This window comes from Schistocerca nitens, chromosome 4 (assembly GCF_023898315.1).
Source record: "Schistocerca nitens isolate TAMUIC-IGC-003100 chromosome 4, iqSchNite1.1, whole genome shotgun sequence".
Taxonomy (NCBI): Eukaryota; Metazoa; Arthropoda; class Insecta; order Orthoptera; family Acrididae; genus Schistocerca; species Schistocerca nitens.
The window spans coordinates 897,039,615-897,067,276 of NC_064617.1; positions in this window are offsets into that span (position 1 = coordinate 897,039,615).

The window sequence follows — 27,662 nt, forward strand, 5'->3', positions numbered from 1 at the left end:
AAATGAGAAATATCGCTTTGTGCGCAACTGGGACCACCTTGGACTAGAAAACCTTTATCTGACTGCAGACAGAGGAAGAAAGGATATCGAGAGAGTGGGACACGGACAAAGAAGGTGAAGCCTGGATACAGAGATCGAGGCAGGAACTGTATGCGTGAGCTGAACCAATTTCGAGCGTCATACAGAAGACACATGTGCAAGGACGGAGGACAACACGTTGGCCAAGAAGATATGGAAACGGATATGCTTAAGAGCGAACAACTAGATGAAAGGAAAGATGTGGAATAAGTGAAAAAAGAAACCCATACGCAAGAATGCAGGGTAGGTCCAACTATAAGAATACAGTGGAAGGTCATGAGTGGACATACTAGAATCAATATTAAGACCACGTCATAAGATGCTGGTCGTGAGTCTCGACATTGCACGTCGTTTTAATGTCGGGTGGAAGCTGGATTCCGACGTTAGAGCTCTCCCCATTTATTCCGGTTCGTTATTTAAAGTTCGCGCAACGGATTAAACGAAAAAAAGCTCTCGTAAATGGACAATGGGTGCCAGCCGTGCAGACTCATAAAATAATATGGCTGGAGGTTGTCTAGCTACGGAAATAATAGAAAAAGTCCAATAACTGCCCGGTTTATTTACTCTAATAATCGCACGAATGGAAAACTGAACACAGATAAATATTTACATACGAAAAAACCACCAAAATATATTGCACAGTATTAAGTTATATGGTGATATTTTTAGATATTTGTGAGTGGCCGGCAAGGTACTGGGGAAACGAAACGAAAAATATTGTCTCCATGGATCATGCTAGAATCTATATTTGCCAACATTGCAGAAGAAACTGCATCGACTACGCTACGAGAGGAGGATGCTAATAAGGCATGCAAAGGAATTAATGAGTGGTCAGTCATAGAGTGTAGCCTGTTGTAGCCCAGTGACATTAGAGGACATCGTCGTTACAGTTCCTTCTGCTAAGAGAAAGTTCGAAATAACTGACCAAGCGTCCACAGAAAAGAAAATAGGGGACTACTGGGAATAGACAGGCGAGTGCCACACAGCCGCGATGTCTCTCTGCCCAAAAAATTTCAAACGTAATCGACAAGTCGCCTACGACTAACAAAACAACGCACATTATTCGCGTAAAGGCCAGGCAAGGCGCCGGACCGTCGCTATCCTATAGTGTGAGACTTGACTTCCACCAGAAGTTCGTCACCACAGAAAATTCGAAACGTCACAGAGTGCATGCCTTCTCGAAAGAAAAGAGCCAGACTAGTGTCAATGGACACATTGGGCGCCGAGCTGTTGCCAACCATACTTGCTCCGGACACTGCGAGAGGGCTGTACAAGCAATGATCACACGCACGGCACAGCGGACACACCAGGACCCGCGGTGTTGGCCGTCGAATGGCGCTAGCTGCGCAGCATTTGTGCACCGCCGCCGTCAGTGTCAGCCAGTTTGCCGTGGCATACGGAGCTCCATCGCAGTCTTTAACACTGGTAGCATGCCGCGACAGCGTGGACGTGAACCGTATGTGCAGTTGACGGACTTTGAGCGAGGGCGTATAGTGGGCATGCGGGAGGCCGGGTGGACGTACCGCCGAATTGCTCAACACGTGGGGCGTGAGGTCTCCACAGTACATCGATGTTGCCGCCAGTGGTCGGCGGAAGGTGCACGTGCCCGTCGACCTGGGACCGGACCGCAGCGACGCACGGATGCACGCCAAGACCGTAGGATCCTACGCAGTGCCGTAGGGGACCGCACCGCCACTTCCCAGCAAATTAGGGACACTGTTGCTCCTGGGGTATCGGCGAGGACCATTCGCAACCGTCTCCATGAAGCTGGGCTACGGTCCCGCACACCGTTAGGCCGTCTTCCGCTCACGCCCCAACATCGTGCAGCCCGCCTCCAGTGGTGTCGCGACAGGCGTGAATGGAGGGACGAATGGAGACGTGTCGTCTTCAGCGATGAGAGTCGCTTCTGCCTTGGTGCCAATGATGGTCGTATGCGTGTTTGGCGCCGTGCAGGTGAGCGCCACAATCAGGACTGCATACGACCGAGGCACACAGGGCCAACACCCGGCATCATGGTGTGGGGAGCGATCTCCTACACTGGCCGTACACCACTGGTGATCGTCGAGGGGACACTGAATAGCGCACGGTACATCCAAACCGTCATCGAACCCATCGTTCTACCATTCCCAGACCGGCAAGGGAACTTTCTGTTCCAACAGGACAATGCACGTCCGCATGTATCCCGTGCCACCCAACGTGCTCTAGAAGGTGTAAGTCAACTACCCTGGCCAGCAAGATCTCCGGATCTGTCCCCCATTGAGCATGTTTGGGACTGGATGAAGCGTCGTCTCACGCGGTCTGCACGTCCAGCACGAACGCTGGTCCAACTGAGGCGCCATGTGGAAATGGCATGGCAAGCCGTTCCACAGGACTACATCCAGCATCTCTACGATCGTCTCCATGGGAGAATAGCAGCCTGTATTGCTGCGAAAGGTGGATATACACTGTACTAGTGCCGACATTGTGCATGCTCTGTTGCCTGTGTCTATGTGCCTGTGGTTCTGTCAGTGTGATCATGTGATGTATCTGACCCCAGGAATGTGTCAATAAAGTTTCCCCTTCCTGGGACAATGAATTCACGGTGTTCTTATTTCAATTTCCAGGAGTGTAGTTGCATGAAAAATGTGAACAAATCGAAAAATAAATCCCGTTGGAGGAACAACCGCAACCAAGCGTACCGCTACAGTTGTGATGTTCTTTTGTTTAAATAAACTGTAGAGGTATTTTCAACCTCTGGTCGAAAAAGAAATGATTGTCGGAAGCACTGACTCAGCATATAGGATAGTCAAAATTACTTTCGATGAAATTAAAAGCAAGGGTGGTAACACTAAGAGTGTAACGGGAACTCCACTGTTAAATGCAGAGAAGAGAGAGGATAGATGGAAAGAGGATACTGAAGGCCTCTGTGAGGGGAAGATTTGTCACATGTGGTAGAAGAAGAAACAGGAGTCAAAATGGTTCAAATGGCTATGAGCACTATGGGACTTAACATCTGAGGTCATCAGTCCTCTACACTTAAACGTAACTAACCTAAGGACATCACACACAGCCGTGCCCGAGGCAGGATTCGAACCTGCGACCGTAGCACCAGCGCGGTTCCAGACTGAAGCGCCTAGAACCGCTGAGCCACAGATGCCGGCAAAACGGGAGTCGATTTAGAAGAGATAAGTGTTCCAGTATTAGAATCAGAATTTGAAAGAGCTTTGGAGAACTTAAAATCAAACAAGGCAGAAGAGACAGATAACATTCCATCAGAATTTCGCTGGGGGAGTGGCAACAAAACGTCTATACAAGTTGGTATGTAGAATATATGAGTCTGGCGACATACTATCTTTCTTTCGGAAAAGCATCATCCAAACAATTCCGAAGACGGCAAGAGCTGACAAGTGCGAGAATTATCGCACAATCAGCTTAATAGCTCTTGCATCCAAGTTGCTTACAAGAATAATAAACAGAAGAATGGAAAAGAAAATTGAGGATGCGCTAAATGACGATCCGTTTGGCTTTAGGAAAGGTAAAGGCACCAGAGAGGCAGTTACGAACTTATAGTTGATAATGGAAGCAAGCCTAAAAAAAAATCAAGGCACGTTCGTAAGATCTGTCGACCGGGAAAAAGCGTTCGACAATGTAAAATGATGCAAGATGTACGAAATTCTGAGAAAAATAGGGATAAGCTATAGGGACAGACGGGTAGTACGCAACGTGTACAAGACCCAAGAGGGAATAATATGAGTGAACCTATTACTCGCATTAAAAAGCGTGCAAAACAGTGATGGACCCTTTCATCCCTAGTGATCAGCCAATACATCGAAGAAGCAATGACGGGTATAAGCGAGAGGTTCAAGAGTGGAATTAAAATTCAAGGTGAAAGGATATCAATTATAAGACTCGCTGTTGACAATTCTATCCTTAGTGAAAGTGAAGAAGAATTACAGAATGTGCTGAATGGAACGAAAGGTCTAATGAGCACAGAACATGGATGAGAGTAAATCGTAGATACATGAAAGGAATGAGAAGTAGCAGAAATGAGAACATCAGGGTTGATGGTCACGAAGTATCTGCCGTCCACCCTTTCCTGAGAGAGTGGGATCTTAATAGACAGATGGACATACAGACGCGTGATATAATTATAGATTTACCGTTTTCGGATTTTTTTTTTCTTTGGTTGTAGTATGAAACCTGACTGCTTTCCAAATTCCATGAATCTAGTCCAACGGAAATTACACTTTAGCATTATTAATATCAAAGTATGGGACATTAATGGGCATATTTCTTGACTGCATTGATTTAGAAGCTTCCCATTTTTACACCGCCGAGGGACTATTGGCTTTAGTATGTGCCTTTGATTTCAACGTTATACGTCTGTCCATTCGTAAGAAACAGGGGTCTTAACAGACAAACGAACGGACAGAGAGACAGGTAAGAAATTACAAAAATTTTCTTTTTTCGAGTGGGACCCGGAATTTTCGGAGTTTTTCTCAGATTGACGGAAATGACTAAGAAACTTCAATTTTCTGCACCGCTAATGGCCAGTAGACATTCGCATGTGCAATAAATTTTAACCTGTTGCGTCTGCCCAGTCCTGAGAAAAAGGAGTCCTAACAGACGGACTAACAGACAGTCAGATAAGAAATCACAAAAAGATTTTTTTATTTGATATTATTACAAATTTATAGTATTCGCATTTTTTCCTTGGTACTGTGAAACCTTCCTGTTTGCCAAATTTCATGATTAGGCCGACGGGAAATACCCCCTATAGGTTTTGATGAGAGAGTTTGCGTGTATTAAAGCATGCGACATAAATTGCAGTATCTTTTTATAGCACTAACTTAAAAGTTTCTATTTTTTACATCATAAAAGGACCATACACCACAGTATGTGTCATAAACTTCAAATTGATACATTTCTCCGTTCTTGAAAAAAAAAAATGGTTTTGAACAGTGTGAGAGAGAGAGAAATAGAAAGACGGACGGCAAAGTGACGTCATAAGGGTTTCGTTTCTACCGATTGAGGAACGGAACTCTAGTAAAGTAATGTTATAAGGGTTCCATTATTATAAGGTGAGGTAGAGAACCTGAAAATCAATAACTGCTCATACAGTTCCTCTATGAGGAGTGCATCCGATTGCTAGAACAAGGCAGGATGCGAAAGGTGCTAACTGCTTGTCTTTCGCTATTATTTCTGTTACTTTTTGAAGTCACTGCATTCATCCTTCTCGTCAGAGTGACAGAAATTAGTATCTCATGAAAAGGGTGAGACAGACACCAAGAAAACGTCTTTCAATGGAAGCACAGAGAACAGGAGGTATTGAGTGAATGAGGAGATATTAGGAAGAAAGAAGATGTACAGAACAAGTCACCCTGGAAACTAAGGGTTAAAACGAACCAAATAAGCAAATAACTTGAATTATAAAAATAAAATTATAGCACTATCGTCCATATGCGTAATATGACATTGTCACCCCTTCACATATCTAGCCATATTCCCTAAGTAAAAGAGAACATTTTTGTTCATTTTGAACTTATGAATGCTTTTTCATTTCGTCGTGGGTGTAGTACTAACAGGTGGCCATTCTGCAACAATAGAAATGGTTCAAATGCCTCAAAGAACTGTGGGACTTAACATCTGACGTCATCAGTCCCCTAGGACTTAGAACTACTTAAACGTAACTAACCTAAGGACATCACACACATCCATGCCTGAGGTAGGACTGGAACCTGCGACCGTAGCGGTCGCGTGGTTCCAGACTGAAGCGCCTAGAACCGCTCGGCCACACCGGCCGGCTGTAGCAATACAAATTTCCTGACACTGGGAAGCAGAGTATCGCTTGTACAACTGTAGCAAATCTAGAATATCATTACGTTTCATTATTTCATACTTCGCAAATTTAATTTATATGTTAATAAGAACTGATTATGCTCTGTTGTTGTCTCATTTTCATATGCAACGAGCGAATGTAGCGGCCGAATGAATTTCGTGCGGTGCGGGTGTTGTTCTGGGCACTATTAGCTTGGCAATACCGGCCAGAATTGTAAGCAGATGCGCGTCAACGTGTCATACATATGATGTTCTTTGATTTTCAACAATAGTTTGTAACACTCCCGGGGGTTCGAATGGGTGGGGAACCCTTCAAATGGTTGTCGTTTCGACCGTACGCCCTGTCCACACCACGTACCTGATACTCTCGCGGCGATCGTACTGTTCTGCAACACACTGCTGCTCGCTTGCCTGAAATTATCTATCGAAATATGCAAGCGAGTTTAGGGGAGCCACTCAAAATACAACACTGTCCTGCGTCTGGTATGAACAACTATATTCTGAGACGATAAAAGAAAATCGCAGGATGCACTGTTTTTCCCAATTAATGGATGATTACCAGTCCACAATATCACTCTGACGGGCTTACGCGTAACCGAACACGGCGCGGATGATTGTTGATGATGCGGAAGCCAATCGAACGAAAGTTCTTACGCTCGCCACGCATACACAGATTTCTTTTGGTACCAGTGCTCCTTGACACTAGTAATGATATAACACTGTTTATCACTGATACGAGCGTGCGCGTAACAGTCGCAACGCGGCTGATTGTTGACGATACGGAAACACGATGACCGAACGCACTTTCTCACGCCCGCTACAAGACACTGGCACTTGACTGCACTCTTTTGTGGTAACTAATTTTCACTGATTACATTAGTTCATTCTGGGAGAACGAACACGGAGTGGTTGATTGATACTGTACGGTACGACACGCAACGAGAGGATACGCACATACGTTGTCGGCGACACTGCTCATTTTAAATTACATCTTGACGCACTTTCCTCTGAATCACTTCCATATTTCATCACTTTACTGTAATAGTTTGTAGCAACACTTCAACTTCCATAATAACAATGCCTCTCACATGCAGAGCTACCCACAACACAACATAACAGTTCCGTGTCCCGCGCTCGAATCTGCAAACACGTTGCCCGCAAAGATACACCGCAACTAAGCTAGCGATATGACAATACGCTTATAAGTTTTTATTAACATTAGTCGACCTAAATGATCAAAGAATAGTTTGCTTTCAGATGCACAAATTTGCGGGGATATGAAATTGAATGATCATATACTCTCTGTCGTCGGTAAAGCAGCCGGAAGAAATCGGATCATTAGCAGTCCATATTTGCCTCTGGATACGACTCAAAATCTAGTATGTGATTTCGGAAACTGTGGCTGCCCATGATGTAATCTAGCTGAAACCTTCCCGTATCTCCCTGCCTTTCCCAATTATACCTCTTCCTCTCGTGATTCTTAGACGGAATACTCTACAAGGGAGAATGCTTACAAAACACTCGTGTGGCCCATTCTAAAATAGTGGTCAGGTATGTGGGACCGGTACAAAATAGGACAAACAGGGCAGCACGAATCGCCACAACACTTTTCCCTCACGGAAGGCCTTCTTGTAAATGTTGTAAAACCTAAACAGGCAGACACGTGACGACAGATATTATCACCCTGATAAAACCTCCGTATATAGTTTCAAGAAACAGTACTAACCGAGGAGTCTAGAAATATACTACAGCCGCCTGCTTATCACTCCATAGGATCAGTGAAGACATTAGATTAATTACAGCTAGCACAGAGTCATTTCAGGATTCATTCTTCGCCAGCTCCATACTAGACAGAGAAAAATTCGTAATGTATTTACAGTAGGCAGTATGTTCTAACACGAACTTCACACTGGATTCCACGGTATGGATGTTTATGTGGACGTTGTTATTTATAACCTCTGATGAGCAGAGTGTAATATTATGGAAAGAATGATGTTAATAAATCATGGAAATAACTGAATTTTGACAGAGATTTCTACATTGTAGCAGAGATTCATATGTAGTTTTATCTGAACTGTCTGCCGAGTGCAAACAGTCACCAGCATGCAGAGTGAAACATTTAAAATTGGTATCTGCGAGGGAGAATGCTTCTTTGCAACCAGTTCTTCATGTAAAACGCCAAAAAATGGTTCATTATCTATATCATTATAAGAGTACTAATACCAGTATCAACAGTTTTGTGCCCTGCTCAGTGTTAGCTCTGCAGTAGTCACGCCATTTTTTGTAACGTTAGTTGTCACGGAGGTAAATATAGATTTATAAGTAAATATCGGAAAAATAATTCAAAATATATAATTTATTAAGTTCAAATTTTAATTTCTATGTACATACCTTTTATAAGTCTAATTGTATCCAGTTCCACACAAATCGAATCCCCGGTTCCTTTCCGATTTGGTAATCACATATAGCAGTGGACACGGAATGCAATCTGAATTAGTTATCTGTAGTACCATACCCAGGTTTGATAGTGGTCCTCTACTTTGAAGAAGAGTGTAATGTCTAAATGAGAGGCTGAGACAAGTTTGCGGCGGTACCGGATGTGAATTTCTTGACTTCCGCTATTGAGTGGATAATTGTAGCGTTCCCTTTAATAGGTCAGGCGCGCACTACACGCAGGACGTGGCTAGTAGGGTTGCGGAGTACGTGTGGCGTACACATGGGATCTTTTAGGTCACAGGAACACACCTTGGGATCAGAGACGAACTGCCTGCCAAATTCGAAGACACATCAGCCACAATGTTCGAAGAGAACGCTCGTCCTCGTAGACCGGTTATACGAAAGTTTAATATGATATTGGTAAACTGCTGTAGCATCCAAGGAAAGAGGCCAGAATTAGTATCGCTTATTGAAAGTAACCAAAAGTGAATAACATCGAAATCCTAAGTTCAAATTGGAATACTTATCGTTAACGATAGGTTAGTCGCCAACAATGACGTCGTATTTATTACAGTAAAGAATTCGTAATTATGTAACGAGGTTGTCGTGGATTCGGAATGTGAATTAATCTGGGTGAAATGAAGCATCAAACGCCACTCAAAAATGGTAACAGGGTGCTTCAATAGGCCGCGTGGGTCATGAGCTGTAGAGGTAGAGCGCTTCAGAGAAAATTTGGAGAATATTATTAATAATTTTCCTTATCATGTCGTTGTAGAAGAGGGTGACTTCGACTTGCCAGGTACTCTGGGACAGCCATGCTATCAAAAATGGTGCCAGAGGGATTTGTGTGACATGATTCTGAATATGTTGTCCGAAAATTACTTAGGGCAGATAATTAGAGAACCAACTAGCGAAAATAATGTCTTACATCTCCTCTCCGCAAACAGACCCGAAGCTATGGAAACAGTGAACGTAGAGGAAGGTAGCAGTGATCACCAAGTTGCGGTAGCAACTATGACCACGGGTGTTGCAAGGAATGTTAAGAAAGATAGGAAAATACGAGAGTTATTCAGAAAGTAAGGAACGAACCACAGTGAAAATCCGATGAAGTTTTGCACAGGTTGTAACAACAACAACGCTGTACTATTGTCCATATAAATATTATGTTTCTTTTTCCTCTTCTGATTCTTCGATAAATTAGTGTAAGTGATGTTCTGATTTCATTTCTTTTTTTTTTTTTTTTTTTTTTTTTTGTTTCTTGCCATTGATTTAAGAAAACTGTAAACAAATTTCGATGTGAATATTAATGTTTATGTCAAATGTCAAAAAATATTATAACGGAATTGAAATGTAAGAAACGTTGAAACTATTGTAAGATGTTAAAATAGTAATTGTGCGTCTGGTCCATACGTAGGCAATGTATTAGGATATGTAGAATGCAAAACCTCTGGTGAATACCCTGTTTGTAGGGGAGCGGAAAAAGGTGGAAGGCAGGCGAGCGCGGGAAAATGCACACGGGCGCTGCACGGCATAACGGGCTCAGCAGTAGTCGTCGGAGTTGGGCATTGGTCTGAGTACCACGTTCTGGATCGAGGAGGCTCTCCTGGAAGACGTAGTTTCATTGAGCCTCGGATATGCCGTTCCGACGCCCATACAGCATGGCAAAATTCCATAGGCACTAAATGGAAAAGTATTGCGACGCTAAGAAGAAGTAAAGTGCCGATACATCAAGAGCCATTGCTGTGATTGTATGTGTGCTCTGTGCCTCGCCATCTCGCCGCCTACCAACCGCCGCATCGATACGAACAGGTTAAAACTTTTAGTACTGTATTCGTGTGGACCAGTGTTACTTTTGTTGCATACTGTTCAATAACAACTTAAATTTTACCAGAACTGTCCTATCATTTAATTATCCTCACAACTAACCTAGACAGGGTCCTTTCCAAATGTTGTGCAATCCGAGTGTCCCGAGATGAAAAATTAAAGTTTGTGTTAATAATAATTACCTGCAGACTTAGCTATGTTAGAATGATGTTTAAAGAACTTTTTTTGTTAATGAACTAATAGATGAATAACAAAGGTCTGACAAAGTTGGAAGATAATTTTGATATCGATTTAGAAATGAAATTTAATTATTTTGAGGCTGATATAATGGTATTTAAATGAGCAGGAAATAAGACAAAAAGAGTAGTAAATCATATATTGGAAATCTTGAGGGCATCATGATTTCAGTAATTAATTGTTTTAATACAGTGATCATAACAGTTTCAGGGTCCCCCCCCCCTTTTTTATTCATTTGAATTCTGAAGTGTTCTAAACTGATTTGACCAGCAAGGTCAAAGCCAAAATAGAAACCAAAATTTATCAGTGTTCTACCTTTATCAAAATTGACATCGTGTGTGTGTTTCGAAAGTGCTATTTCTAGAGTAACCTATGCCCGATTTTAACCAGATCAATAGACAGTACGAAGTTTTGTAGTAAACATTATAGTGTAATGTTATGTATTTATGGTTTATCCATATTAGTACAGAAAGTGAAATTATCAGTTCAGTAGATTTTCTGGTTCTAAAATTTACCATATTATGCAGTGTTATTACGTGTGGTTTTGCATGAACGTACATCAACTTGTACAGGGAAGAAACTCAGTTAATGCCTAATTAGGCTGGCGACCGTATTATTAACAAATTGGTAGCATCTTCTGTGTTGTTTCTTGTCCGTCCTGACGTGTAGTTGCATTTCGGACTTGCTTGATGTATCATTGTTATTATAGAGTGGATGTAAGTCTGATTTGCCTCCATTCAGGTACACGCGGTCAATATCTATACAAAATTCCTTTCTCACAAGGTGAAGCCCGTCAACTTACCATGGTACAGGCTTTAAAGAGTATCGTGTGTGCAATAAGCGCAGCGTTGCAAGGTGTGTTGGGCAGTGTCCCTAGTATGCCAGTCTTTCGCGTTACTTCATTGTTTATAGTTCTGAGCACACAGGGAGCACATAAAGATACCTAGAACAATAGTGTCTCCCGCCAAGTACGAGGGCCTGGTGAGAAATTTCACCTGAAGCTATGCAGCCAACATTGCATAACTGTCGAGCGTTTTCTTCTTCAAGACAATTCTCAGCAGCATTCTGCAGGTGCAATGAAAATGATCTTGCACCGTTTTCAGTTTGAAATGTTTGATTACCCAAAATACAGCCCGTAATTGTCTCCCTCTGAGTTTCATCTCTGCTCACATTAACCGCTGGCTATGAAGACAACATTTTGACACAAACAACGAGCTGCAGGCCAGCGTAGAGAATTGGCGGAGAGCACTGGCGGCTGCCTTCCATAACGGGGGTATTGGAAAGTTGGTCAACGCTACGACAGACGTCTAAGTCGGATCGGTGACTATAGAGATAATTAGCTGGAAGTTGTAGCTAACTGTTGCAAATGAAACAGTTTTAATTTTCACTGTGTTTTTCATTTCGCCACCTATTGTTCCTTACTTGACGAATAGCCCGCCTATTTTTACTTAGTTAAACTTACAGGATACAGATTGCAGACTATTTAAGTCGTCCACATCAAATGTTCAATGTTGAGGACGAAGATGAGGAGTAAAAATGGAAAATTCACCACCATCATTCAAAATGCCTTAGATAAGGCATGGTTTTGAGGTACGGGAAAGACCCACTGTGGTTTAATGGCCGTATGAGAACACCATTACATAAACAAAGATAAATTCATGACAGATTCTGGAGAAGTCAAAACCGATAGGAAAAAAGATAAACGAAGCAAAACTGAGAGTAAGAAGAGCAATGAGAGAAGCGTTCATGTGCTTTAAAAGTAAAATATGGTCAACCAAGCCGCTTAAAAACTCCAAGTAAAATCAGTTAACGGTTCGAAATCACCTATTAAATCACTTAGTGATCGTACGACACCGAAAGGGAGAGAAGGTCGGAATACCGAATTCGGTCTTCCGAAATTGTTGCACCATGAAAGATCATAACAAAGTTCCTCCTTTCAACCATCGCACAAGTGTCGAAATGACAGATGTTGAGAACACCGACCGCGAAACACAAAAACAACTACAATCGCTTATTATGGGAAAGGCATTGGGACCAAAGGAGATACCTGTAAGATCCTACAAAGATTGTGTGCAAGAATTTGCTCCCCTTCTAGCAACAGTTTATCGTAGTACTCTGGAACGACGAAGCGCCTCCAGTGACTGGAGGAAAACGCAGCTCCTTCCCACTTTCAAGAACGGTCGTAGGACAGATTCTCATAACTATGGGCCTATTATCAGCGACATAAATCTGTTGAAGAATTATGCATCATATTTTATGCTCAAGAATTGTGATGTCTTTGGAGAACGAGTATGTGCTCTATAAAAATCAACATGGATTCCGCTAACAGAAACCTTGCGAAACTCAGCTCGTTCGATTCCTCCACGAGATCCATAGCGCTGTAGATAACGGCATTCAAGTTGAAACCGTGATCATTCAAAACCAGAACAGCTGTTAGCATGAGTGACATAAAATTAGATGTCTTCGGTGTTTCGAAACAACTTAAATCACTTAAGAAAGGCACGTCTTCCGGTCCAGATGGAATACCAATCAGGTACCTTTCATAGTATGCCTTTCTTAGCAATCATATACAACCGCTCACTTGACGAAAGGCCTGTTCCTAAAGACTGGAAAGTAGAACAGGTCACACCAATATTCAAGAAAGGAAATAAGAGTAACCCATTGAATTACAGACCCATTTGCAGTAGGATTTTGGAGTATATACTGTACTCGAACATTATGAATCGCCTTGAAGAAAATGACTTATTGATAAATAACCAACACGGATTCATAAAATATCGTTCTTGTGCAACACATTATTCCCATGAGTGCTATCGATAAGGGATCTGAGAACGATTCCATATTCCTAAATTTCCAGAAGGCTTTTGATACCGTTCCTCATAAGCGACTATTAATCAAATTGCGTGCATATGGAGTATCATCTCATTTATGTGACTGAATTCGTGATTTCCTCTCAGAGAGGTCACAGTTCGTAGTGATGGACGGTAAATCATCGACATAAATGATCTAGGTGATAATCTGAGCAGCCCCATTAGATTGTCTGTAGATGACGCTGTAATTTACCGTCTAGTAAAATCATCAGACTATAAATTTCAATTACAAAATGACGTAGAGAGAATTTCTGTATGGTGCGAAAAGTGGCAATTAGCACTAAACAAAGAAAAGTGCGAGGTCATCCACATGGGTACTAAAAAAATCCGATAAATTTTGAGTATACGATAAATCGCGCAAATCTAAGGGCAGTCAATTCTTCTAAGTACCTAGGAATTACAACTACGAGCAAATTAAACTGGAAAGACCACATAGATAATCCTGTGGGGAAGGCGAAACAAAGACGGTGCTTTGTTGGCAGAACACTTAAAAGATGCGACAAACCCACTAAAGAGACAGCCTACATTACACTTGTCCGTCCTCTGCTGTAATATTGCTAAGAGGTGTGGGATCCTCACCAGATAGGATTGACGGAGGACATAGAAAAAGTGCAAAGAAGGGCAGCCCGTTCGTGTTATTGCGCAATAGGCGTGAGAGTGTCACTGATATGATACGCAGTTGGAGCAGCAGTCACTGAAACAAAGGCGGTTTTCTTTGCGGCGAGATCTATTTACGAAATTTCAATCACCAACTTTCTCTTCCGAATGCGAAAATATTTTGTTGACACCCAGCTACGTAGGGAGAAATGATCATCATAATAAAATAAGAGAAATCAGAGCTCGAACGGAAAGATTTAGGTGTTCCTTTCTCCCACTTGCCATTCGAGAGTGGAGTGGTAGAGAAGTAGTATGAAAATGGTTCGATGAACCCTTTGCCAGGCACTTAAGTGTGAACTGCAGAGTAAGCATGTAGATGTTGCTGTAGATTGACTTTAGGAAGTTATTTGACAGCGTCCTGCGCTGCCGTTTAGTGAAAAAAATACGGGCTAATGGAGTATTGGGCCAGACATGGATTCGAGATATGGATTCCAGACTTCCTTGCAGATAGAAATCAACACGTCGCTCTTAATAGAACAAAATCGAGAGACTCAAAGGTAATTTGTGGAATATTCCAATGAAGTAAGATAGGCCCGTTAGTGTTTACAATGTATGTAAATGATCTATACTGAAGAGCGAAAAAAACTGGTACATGTCCCTAATATCGTGTAGGACCCCAAGAGCACGTAGATGTGCCCCAACTGGACGTGGCATGGACTCGAATAATGTCTGAAGTAGTGCTGGAAGGAATTAATACCATGAATCCTGCAGGGCTGTCCATCAGTCCGAAAGACTACGAGGGGATGGAGATCTCATCTGAACAGTACGTTGCAAGGCATCCCAGGTATGCTCAATAATGTTCGTGTCTGGGCAGTTTGGTGGTCAGTGGAAGTGTGTAAACTCAGAAGAGTGTTCCTGGAGTCACTCCGTAGAAATTCTGGACGTGTGGATTGTCGCATTGTCCTGTTGGAATTGCGCAAGTTCGTTGTAATGAACAATGGACATGAACAAATGCAGGTGATAAGACAGGATGCTTACACAGGTGTCATCTGCCAGAGTCGTATCTAGACATATCAGGGATCCCATATCACTCCAATTGCACACGCCCCACATCATTACAGAGCCTTTACCAGTTTGAACAGTCCCGTGCTGACATGGATTCACGACGTTGTCTCCAAACCCGTACACGTCCATTTGCTCGATACAAGTTAAAACAAGACTCGTCCAACAAGGCAACATGTATCTAGTCATCAACAATCCAATGTCGGTGTTGACGTGCCCAGGCGAGGCGCAAAGCTTTATGTCGTGAAATCATCAAGGGTCTACGAGTGGGCCTTCGGCTCCGAAAGCTCATACCGATGATGTTTCATTGAATAGTTCGTACACTGATACTTGTTGATGGCCCAGCATTGAAATCTGCAGCAATTGGCGGAAGACTTACTCTTCTGTTACGTTGAACGACTCTCTTTAGTCGTTGTTGGTCCCGTTTTCTCAGTACTACACGAATATGTAAAAAAATATGGGGGTTCCTATTTAAAATAACGCAGTTGATATCCATAGCGCCATCTGGTTTCCCCCTTTCAAGCTAGACAAGTTTCGTACTTTGTAGTTTTTTCGTTTGGCGCTTATTTCGTTATACACTCCTGGAAATTGAAATAAGAACACCGTGAATTCATTGTCCCAGGAAGGGGAACCTTTATTGACACATTCCTGGGGTCAGATACATCACATGATCACACCGACAGAACCACAGGCACATAGACACAGGCAACAGAGCATGCACAATGTCGGCACTAGTACAGTGTATATCCACCTTTCGCAGCAGTGCAGGCTGCTATTCTCCCATGGAGACGATCGTAGAGATGCTGGATGTAGTCCTGTGGAACGGCTTGCCATGCCATTTCCACCTGGCGCCTCAGTTGGACCAGCGTTCGTGCTGGACGTGCAGACCGCGTGAGACGACGCTTCATCCAGTCCCAGACATGCTCAATGGGGGACAGATCCGGAGATCTTGCTGGCCAGGGTAGTTGACTTACACCTTCTAGAGCACGTTGGGTGGCACGGGATACATGCGGACGTGCATTGTCCTGTTGGAACAGCAAGTTCCCTTGCCGGTCTAGGAATGGTAGAACGATGGGTTCGATAACGGTTTGGATGTACCGTGCACTATTCAGTGTCCCCTCGACGATCACCAGTGGTGTACGGCCAGTGTAGGAGATCGCTCCCCACACCATGATGCCGGGTGTTGGCCCTGTGTGCCTCGGTCGTATGCAGTCCTGATTGTGGCGCTCACCTGCACGGCGCCAAACACGCATACGACCATCATTGGCACCAAGGCAGAAGCGACTCTCATCGCTGAAGACGACACGTCTCCATTCGTCCCTCCATTCACGCCTGTCGCGACACCACTGGAGGCGGGCTGCACGATGTTGGGGCGTGAGCGAAAGACGGCCTAACGGTGTGCGGGACCGTAGCCCAGCTTCATGGAGACGGTTGCGAATGGTCCTCGCCGATACCCCAGGAGCAACAGTGTCCCTAATTTGCTGGGAAGTGGCGGTGCGGTCCCCTACGGCACTGCGTAGGATCCTACGGTCTTGGCGTGCATCCGTGCGTCGCTGCGGTCCGGTCCCAGGTCGACGGGCACGTGCACCTTCCGCCGACCACTGGCGACGACATCGATGTACTGTGGAGACCTCACGCCCCACGTGTTGAGCAATTCGGCGGTACGTCCACCCGGCCTCGCGCATGCCCACTATACGCCCTCGCTCAAAGTCCGTCAACTGCACATACGGTTCACGTCCACGCTGTCGCGGCATGCTACCAGTGTTAAAGACTGCGATGGAGATCCGTATGCCACGGCAAACTGGCTGACACTGACGGCGTCGGTGCACAAATGCTGCGCAGCTAGCGCCATTCGACGGCCAACACCGCGGTTCCTGGTGTGTCCGCTGTGCCGTGCGTGTGATCATTGCTTGTACAGCCCTCTCGCAGTGTCCGGAGCAAGTATGGTGGGTCTGACACACCGGTGTCAATGTGTTCTTTTTTCCATTTCCAGGAGTGTATATTTGACCCGGTCACGATCAATGGACCACCTTGTTTATTACTCATCTTTTCCTACAGCTTACTCCTATTTTTCTCAGGATTTCGAACATCACGCACCATTTTACATTGTCAAACCCTTACGATAGGTCGACGAACACTACGAGCGTGTCTTGATTTTTCTTCAGTTTTGCTTCCATTATCAACCACAATGTCGAAAATGCCTCTCTGGCGCCTTTATCTTTCCTAAAACCAAACCGGTCATCTAGCAGATGGTCAATTTTCTTTCCTACTCCTCTATATATTATTCTTGTCAGCATTATGGATGCATGAGCTGTTAAGCTGATTGTGCAGTAAATCTCGCACTTTTCAGCTCTTGCAGTCTCCGGATTTGTGTGGATGATGCTTCTGCTCCAGTATCATAAATCCAGCACGCCTACATGAATAGTCGTTTTGTTGTCACTTCCCTAAACGATTTTGGAAATTCCGATCGAATGATATCTAACCCTTATCAACCATCGACTAGCATTTCTTGTTGTATCACATCATCAGACAAGTCTTCCGCCTCATAGATCCCTTGAGCGTACTGAGCGTACTCCTTCCACATATCTACTCTCTCTCTCTCTCCCTCTCTCTCTCTCTCTCTCTCTCTCTCTCTCTGTCTCTCTCTCTCTCTCCCCTTTGCATTTAACATTGGAATTCCCACTGCAATATCGATGCTACTGCGCTTGCTTTTAATTACACTTAAGTTTGTTCTGTCTTCCCTATGTGCTGAGTCTGTCCTTCCGACAATCAGTTCTTCTTATTGCAGTGTTACTTTTTGTTAGATACAATGTTTTGTTTGGTTTAGGTTAGTTATTCGTTCTCTTTATACATTTTTCGCATAAGGGATCCATACAACAGATAGTCTGAAAGAATCAGAAAGTAAGTTACTGAGATTTTAGCAGAGAGAGACCATGAAAGTGACTAGCACGATGACAGTGGAGAAAGTGTAGATGAGAAAGAAGAACAATGTGAAAATTCTGGTACAGAACACGATGGGTCTGATGGTGAAGACGCTATAGAGAATTTCGGGAACGTCTCTGTGTGTGTTCGAAAATATCAGGTTACCAAATGGAATAAACATATACCTTCTAGAAAATGTTAGAATGAGGTCCGAAAAAGAATAACCCATCTTCCTGGTACAAGAACACTGCAGAACAGCTGACACGCTAGTTGAAATTTCGAAGCACTTATTTGCTGATGACATTATAAAACAGTAGTAGAAAACACGAACCCGTTTATCGAGTCTGAGAGAGGTAAATTCATTTCGAGACAGGGACTGTATCTCGACGACTGCCAGTGAAATTAAAGCTCAAGCTCTAATAGGTTTACTATATATTGCTAGATGATGAAGGCTAACCCACTAAATGCAGACGATCTATGGAAAACTAATGGCACAGGAATGTAAATATTCATGCTCATTATGTCGATATCTACGAGGGTTGCCCAGAAAGCGACGCACATCATTTTTTTTTCCTTCAACAGTTCTTTATTCAACATAATGGTGATCGTGTTTGGTTTGTGGGGCGCTCAACTGCGCTGTCATTAGCGCCTGTACAATGTCCCAATTTTTTCACAATCCAATTTTTTTCACAGTCCAGTTTAGCCACTGACACGAATGATGAGGGTGATGATGAAATGATGAGGACAACACACACACACAGTGCCCGGACACAGAAAATCCTCAACCCGGCCGGGAATCGAACCCGGGACCCCTTTATCTAGAGGTAGCAACGCTAGCCACTACACCACGAGCTGCGACCGAAAATAATGAGAATTACACTCACGAAAGAATGGTGTTTTATCTACACCCCCTATTTTTCCACGCAATCTCCATCCCGTTCTATGGCCTTTCTCCAGCGTGGAACAAGGGTTTGTATGCCCTGTCTGTACCAACCCTTGTCTTGGTGGCGGAGCCAGTGCTTCATTGTGTGCATCACCTCCTCATCATCCTTAAAATGTCTTCCACGAATGGCATCAATGCCCCAAACAAGTGGAAGTCGTAGGGGGCTAGCTCAGGGCTGTTAGGTGTGACAGCCGTGGATGGTCTCCCCGACTGCTGCAAATCGTGGAGCTCCGCCGAACCGCCTTCTGATGACCTCACCCTCAGTGCCAAGCGATTAACTGTACTTCTGTCGACGGCAGATTTCTCACCTAAGCTATCTGTCGGAAGTGACGGAAACTTGGCGCGCCCACTCAGCAGAGTTCAATTAATATATACGTGACGCTTCGCATTCGAATCATTGTTTTCTGCTGAGGAAAGAAATGCGGTGCATTACTTTCTGCTCAACCCTCGCAAATTTCACTTCCTTCTCAGTTACCTGTAATTTGACAAGTTAACAGGAGACAAAAGACTGAAATTTACAAGTAAGAAACGTTTGTCCAAAATTTGCAAACCAGCATCTATTTCCTTCGTGCAACTCACAATCGATGAGAAGTTAGAGGCATTTTGAGGCAACTGTTAGTTTAGGTAGTATGTACTCATTACGTCCAAAAAATATTGAATAGAATAATTTGCACTAGCTGACGCCAGAATGAATTATGCTATGTGTATATAAGTGTATCTTGGAACACAACCCGAATGGCCATGTCATGTAAATAATATTCCAGCAGATGAAGTTCAAAGACAGTGTGTCTCGTTCAAAGGAATTATTGTTCAAAAAATGGTTCAAATGGCTCTGAGCACCATGGGACTCAACTACTGTGGTTATCAGTCCCCTAGAACTTAGAACTACTTAAACCTAATTAACCTAAGGACATCACACACATCCATGCCCGAGGCAGGATTCGAACCTGCGACCGTAGCAGTCGCACGGTTCCGGACTGCGCGCCTAGAACCGCGAGACCACCGCGGCCGGCGGGAATTATTGTGTTCGGTAACTGTTTTACCAGACTTCTGTTGGCTGAATTACTGAAAAATGATTTTCAGGTAACTTTATTAGGACCAATATGAAAAAAACAAGAAGGAACTAGCATTCGAGTTTACGAAGACAAGAAAACGTCCAGAGGGTTCAGATATGTTTGTCTTCATGAAATCTTGTACTCTTGTATCATATATTCCTAAGAAGGGCAAAAATGTTGTACTTGTATCAGGTCTGTACCATGATGACAGTGTTGACGAAGAGTCAGGCAAAGCAGAAATGGTGTATACAAAAACATGAAAGGCAATGTAAACATGGGTGACAAGTTGTGTGCTTTCTACAACTGCGCAAGACACATTCACCCACGACTTATGCTCATATTATATTCCCTACTGAAGGTTGGTGGTATCAGATAGCAGCCATCACGAAGAGATTTACTGCGTCTGTTATCTCATCAGCTTCAGGACTCGAGTTGCCATGAGTAACTTATCATCAAATATTCCTTCAAAGATTCTTGAAGTTTTCCAAGGAGAAAAGGCCCACTGAACATCCTAAAAAACACAGGGCATTGCGCATGCTGTTACAGAGGACAGAACAGACATGCCAGGTACAGCTACTGCCAACTAAGCAAAAAATCTTTGCTAGGAGCATGAAAGAGTTGTTTGAACTTTTAAGTTTTAAAAAGAGAATATGTGGCTGAATTCTGTAAACTGAAGTACTGTGGTAACCACTGTGCACATATCACCACAATATTGTCACACGATATTTATTTGTGGACATGAAGCAGATGTCACATAATAAAAAATATGCTTCTAAACCTATGACACTACTACGCAAGCCATCTGACGTATGTGATGGAGGGTACTCCAGGTACCATTAACCGATGTCCCCTTCACTGTACAATTCGCTAATGGCACGTGGGAAGAATGTAAGCTTCTGTATTAGCTCGAACTTTGCAATATATATGTGGGAGGAAGTAATATGTCGTCTGGCTCTTCCCGGAAAGTACTCCTTCGAAACTTTCGTAGTAAACCTCCCCGGGAGGCACAAGCTTCTCTTGTAGCGTCCGCCAGTGGAGTTTGGTGAGAGTCTCTGTAACATTCTCGCGCCGAGCAGACGATCGTGTGACGAAACAGGCCACTCTTCGTTGGATCTTCTCTACCACGACTATCAGTCCCATACTGATGAACAGTACTCAAGAATCGTTCGAACAAGTGACTTGTAAGCTACTTCCTTCGTGGATGAGTTACATTTACTTAAACTTCTTCCTATGAAATTCAGCCTGGCCTCTGCTTTTCCTACTATTTATTCTATGTGATCATTCCACTTGAGCTCACTCTGGATAGTTATTTCAAGGCATTTTACCGTAGATGCTGTTTCCAGAAATTTGTCATCAATAGTATAGTTATACAGTAGTGGATTCCTTTTCCTATTTATGTAATATATATTACATCTATTTACGTTTAGAGTCCATTTCCAGTCCCTGTACCATTCATCAATCGTCTTCAGGTCATTCTAAAAATTAATACCGTCTTCTGACTTTTTCTTATTGATAGCCGCGTTGTCTGTGATCTGTCTTAATGATCTTCCGACGATTTCTACTGCACTGAAGCGCCAAAGAAACTCGTATAGGCAAGCAATGATGTGGGTATTTTCCCGTACGACCATTCACGAGTGTACCGCGAATATCAGGAATCCCGTAAAACATCAAATCTACGACAACGCTGCGGCCAGAAAGGAGCCTGAGAAAACGGGACCAACAACGACTAAAGATAGTCGTTCAACGTAACAGAAGAGTAACTCTTCCGCCAATTGCTGCAGATTTCAATGCTGGGCCATCAACAAGTATCAGTGTACGAACTATTCAATGAAACATCATCGGTATGAGCTTTCGGAGCCGAAGGCCCACTCGTAGACCCTTGATGATTTCACGACATAAAGCTTTGCGCCTCGCCTGGGCACGTCAACACCAACATTGGATTGTTGATGACTAGATACATGTTGCCTGGTTGGACGAGTCTTGTTTCAACTTGTATCGAGCAAATGGACGTGTACGGGTTTGGAGACAACGTCGTGAATCCATGTCAGCATTGTAGTTAGATCACTTTTTTCGCTTTGTGATAGATGGTGCTGTAATAATCACAAACATACACTCCTGGAAATGGAAAAAAGAACACATTGACACCGGTGTGTCAGACCCACCATACTTGCTCCGGACACTGCGAGAGGGCTGTACAAGCAATGATCACACGCACGGCACAGCGGACACACCAGGAACCGCGGTGTTGGCTGTCGAATGGCGCTAGCTGCGCAGCATTTGTGCACCGACGCCGTCAGTGTCAGCCAGTTTGCCGTGGCATACGGAGCTCCATCGCAGTCTTTAACAGTGGTAGCATGCCGCGACAGCGTGGACGTGAACCATATGTGCAGTTGACGGACTTTGAGCGAGGGCGTATAGTGGGCATGCGGGAGGCCGGGTGGACGTACCGCCGAATTGCTCAACACGTGGGGCGTGAGGTCTCCACAGTGCATCGATGTTGTCGCCAGTGGTCGGCGGAAGGTGCACGTGCCCGTCGACCTGGGACCGAACCGCAGCGACGCACGGATGCACGCCAAGACCGTAGGATCCTACGCAGTGCCGTAGGGGACCGCACCGCCACTTCCCAGCAAATTAGGGACACTGTTGCTCCTGGGGTATCGGCGAGGACCATTCGCAACCGTCTCCATGAAGCTGGGCTACGGTCCCGCACACCGTTAGGCCGTCTTCCGCTCACGTCCCAACATCGTGCAGCCCGCCTCCAGTGGTGTCGCGACAGGCGTGAATGGAGGGACGAATGGAGACGTGTCGTCTTCAGCGATGAGAGTCGCTTCTGCCTTGGTGCCAATGATGGTCGTATGAGTGTTTGGCGCCGTGCAGGTGAGCGCCACAATCAGGACTGCATACGACCGAGGCACACAGGGCCAACACCCGGCATCATGGTGTGGGGAGCGATCTCTTACACTGGCCGTACACCACTGGTGATCGTCGAGGGGACACTGAATAGTGCACGGTACATCCAAACCGTCATCGAACCCATCGTTCTACCATTCCTAGACCGGCAAGGGAACTTGCTGTTCCAACAGGACAATGCACGTCCGCATGTATCCCGTGCCACCCATCGTGCTCTAGAAGGTTTAAGTCAACTACCCTGGCCAGCAAGATCTCCGGATCTGTCCCCCATTGAGCATGTTTGGGACTGGATGAAGCGTCGTCTCACGCGGTCTGCACGTCCAGCACGAACGCTGGTCCAACTGAGGCGCCAGGTGGAAATGGCATGGCAAGCCGTTCCACAGGACTACATCCAGCATCTCTACCATCGTCTCCATGGGAGAATAGCAGCCTGCATTGCTGCGAAAGGTGGATATACACTGTACTAGTGCCGACATTGTGCATGCTCTGTTGCCTGTGTCTATGTGCCTGTGGTTCTGTCAGTGTGATCATGTGATGTATCTGACCCCAGGAATGTGTCAATAAAGTTTCCCCTTCCTGGGACAATGAATTCACGGTGTTCTTATTTCAATTTCCAGGAGTGTATGATTCACAATTTTAGACGAACAGTTGGTAACAGGTAGGTTTTTTAAATTAAAATACAGAACGTAGGTACGTTTGAACATTTTATTTCGGTTGTTCCAATGTGATACATGTATCTTTGTGAACTTATCATTTCTGAGAACGCATGCTGTTACAGCGTGATTACCTGTAAATACCACATTAATGCAATAAATGCTCAAAATGATGTCCGGCAACCTCAATGCGTTTGGCAACACGTGTAACGACATTCCTCTCAACAGCGAGTAGTTCGCTTTCCGTAATGTTCGCACATGCGTTGACAGTGCCCTGACGCATGTTGTCAGGCGTTGTCGGTGGATCACGATAGCAAATATCCTTCCCCACAGAAAGAAATCCGGGGACGTCGGATCCGGTGAACGTGTGGGCCATGGTATGGTGCTTCGACGACCAATCCACCTGTCATTTAATATGCCATTCAATACCGCTTCAACCGCACGCGAGCTACGTGCCGGACATCCATCATGTTGAAAGAACATCGCCATTCTGTCATGCGGTGAAACATCTTCTAGTAACATCGGTAGAACATTACGTAGGAATTCAGCGTACATTGCACCTTCTAGTATTACAGGTGATTCAAAAATATTTCTGTTTGATGATGACACCAGCTTGGTAGTGAAGGATCTTGTGTGTAATATTGAAACAGTATCAAGTAATGTAGTTCATGAAATAAGTTCGTGACTTGTGGAAAATAATTTGATGCTAAATCACAGTAAGACTCAGGTTTTACAGTTTCTAACTCACAATTCAACAAGAACCGATATTTTGATCAGATAGAATGGTCATATTATAAGCGATACGGAACAGTTCAAGTTCCTAGGCGTTCGGATAGGTAGTAAGCTGTTGTGGAAAGCCCATGGCAGGATCTTGTTCAGAAACTAAATGCTGCTTTATTTACCATTAGAACAGTATTTGAAATAAGTGAGAGTTCAACACGAAAATTAGTCTACGTCGCATATTTTCATACGCTTATGTCGTATGGTATTATCTTATGGGGTAATTCTTCTGATTAAAAAAGGGTATTTTTGGCTGTTCGAGCTGTATGTGGTGTAAGTTCGAGGAACTCTTGTCGACCCCTATTCAATAGTCTGCGAATTCTGACATTGCCCTCACAGTATATATTTTCTTTAATGTCGTTTGTTGTTAGCAATATTAGCCTATTCCCAAGAGTTAGCAGCTTTCACTCAGTTAATACTAGGCAGAAAACAAATCTGCATGTGGGATGGACTTCCTTGACTCTTGTGCAGAAAGGAGTGCAGCATTCTGCTGCATCCATTTTCAATAAGCTACCTCAAGAACTCAAAAATCTTAGCAGTAGCTCAAACTCTTTTAAGTCTAAATTGAAGAGTTTCCTTATGGCTCACTCCTTCTATTCTGTCGAGGAGCTCCTGGAAGAGCTAAAAAATTAAGCAAATTCCAGTGTTACATTGTTGATTTTCTGTATTTAAACTTGCGACTTGTAGCCTGAATATGTTTCTTATATTTCATTTTATCTGTTTCTACTATCGTGTTATAATTTCATGTTTGACTCGTTCCATGACCATGGAGACTTCTCCTTAATTTGGTCCCACGGAACAATGAATAAATAAAAAAATAATAAAATAGATTGCCATCGAGAAAATGGGGGCCAATTATCCTTCCTCTCATAACGCAGCGCCATACATTAACCCGGCAAGGTCGCTGATGTTCCACTTGTCGCAGCCATCGTGGATTTACTGTTGCCCAATAGTGCATATTATGCCGGTTTACGTTACCGCTGTTGGTGCAGACACTTCGTCGCTAAATAGGACGCGTGCAAAAAATCTGTCATCGTCCCGTAATTTCTCTTGTGCCCAGTGGCAGAACTCTACACGACGTTCGAAGTCGTCGCCATGCAATTACTGGTCCATAGAAATATGGTACCGATGCAGTCGATGTTGATGTAGCATTCTCAACACCGATTTTTTTGAGATTCCCGATTCTAGCGCAATTTGTCAGCTACTGATGTGCGGATTAGCCGCGTCAGCACCTAAAACACCTACTTGGGCATCATCATTTGTTGCAGGTCGTGGTTGACGTTTCACATGTGGCTGAACACTTCCTGTTTCCTTAAATAACGTAACTACCCGGCGAACGGTCTGGACACTTAAATGATGTCGTCCAGGATACCGAGCAGCATACATAGCAGACGTCCGTTGGCCATTTTATCACAATAGCCATATATCAACATGATATCGACCTTTTCCGCAATTGGTAAACGGCCCATATTAACACGGGTAATGTATCACGAAGAAAATACCGTCTGCACTAGCGGAATGTTAGGTGATACCACGTACTTATACGTTTGTGACTATTACAGCGCCATCAATCACAAAGCGAAAAAAGTGGTCCAACTAAAAAATTCATATTTCTTTACGTACTACACGAATATGTAATAAAAAATGTGGGTTCCTATTAAAAAAAACGCAGTTGTTCCCCGTTGGACCTATGGCAGCGCCATCTGGCGGGCTAAGCATAGTGCCATCGGGTTTCCCCCTTCAAGCTAGACGAGTTTAGTTCTTTGTAGTTTTTTCGGTTGATGCTTATTTTGTGCGATATTTGACGCGGTCACTATCAATGTAGCACCCTGTATAACACAATGAGAACCAAGAACGAAATGGAAGACGATGAGGGAAGTGCTCGAATTGTAAAGGCGTCTAATACAGGTATGTTGTCTTTCGTTACTACTGTTCAATGTATGCATGGAAGAGGTAACGACACATATATAAGAAAGGTTGCACACATCTCCGGCGTTAATCCGGAAGGATATCGTCCTTCGATTATGCCTTTCCGGTTCTAATCGAAGCCATCTCTCTCCCCACATCAACCACTGCTGGCGGCTCACCTCCAACTGCCCAACGCTATGCGCTGTTCACAGCCAGCTGCCTAACACTACAATGGCGAGTATTACAACAATGCAAAACAGCCACAGACTGCACACAGCACAGCCAGTGATTTTCATACAGAGGTGGCGTTACCAATAAAAAAACCTAAACAGCCTACTAACATAGTTTTTTATACAGAGGTGGCGTTACCAATAAAAAAAACCTAAACAGCCAACTTACATAGCCCCCATGCTCCCCACAAAAAATTTTACAAATTTTTTTGGGCACTGGCCAATACATATTTGTTAAAATTTTTCATAATCGTAATTACAATAACAAAGAAATCAAATGCACACACTTATTGATACAATGTTGGTCAAAAGCTAAAATTTTCTCACACTCCATAAAGACAGTCCTGATCATTCATCAAATTGCAGTGTTTTTCTCAAAGTCTGAGCAGTAAAAGAAAATGCACACGGAAGTAGTGGATTTCCATGCAGTCTTGAAGAAGTAGCGTTGTCCTTCCAATGGAAAGACAGTGCTGACTCTTGACATGCTGACAGTTAATGGGCCACAACAGAGCAAACCCACAGCGGAGTCAGTCGAAGTTTTGAAGAAGATTGGTAGGTAGGTCATCACAGAGCAGACCCACTGCAGTCCTGGTAGAGATTACGGTATTGGTGGGCCACCAGAGGTGCAGGCCCACTGCAGTCCTTGTAGAAATAATGGTATTGATGGATCATCAAAGATGTAGACCCACTGTAGTCCTTGTAGAGATAATGGTACTGGTGAGTCAGCAAAGACGCAGACCCACTGTAGTCCTTGTAGAAATAATGGTATTGGTGAGTCAGCAAAGGTGTAGACCCACTGTAGTCCTTGTACAGACGGCCAGCAGCCATCTGTTGCAAATGTGCAGGTGCACAATCACCATCGAAGAGTCTTGCGGACAATATAGCAAGTCCATAAACCACGACTTGTGCACTCACAAAGTTTTTTAATTGTCCTTAGAACCAGCAATGCTGTTATCCAGTCCCTTGCTGAATTATTAACACACGTACAAACACTAACAGTCCCTACTTCTCACATATTGTCCATATACTATGACCAACAGAAACGTGTGCAGTGAAATGTAACTTACAAGTTACTTAATTTGATGACCTGGTGTCAATTACAATTTTATAACATGAGAATACAATTACAAAGATACAGAAAACATCATTAAAAACATAATAGTACAGATAACATTCGTAGTAATAGGGGCTTTACAAAAGAATAGAAATAAACATATACATCAGTGTTACAAAAATAATGACATAAGTACATACATAAAAGATCAGAATAATTATTGAAACATCGACTTCACACATGAGCATTAAAACAAAACAGAATAAATAATGTCTAAGCATCTTTA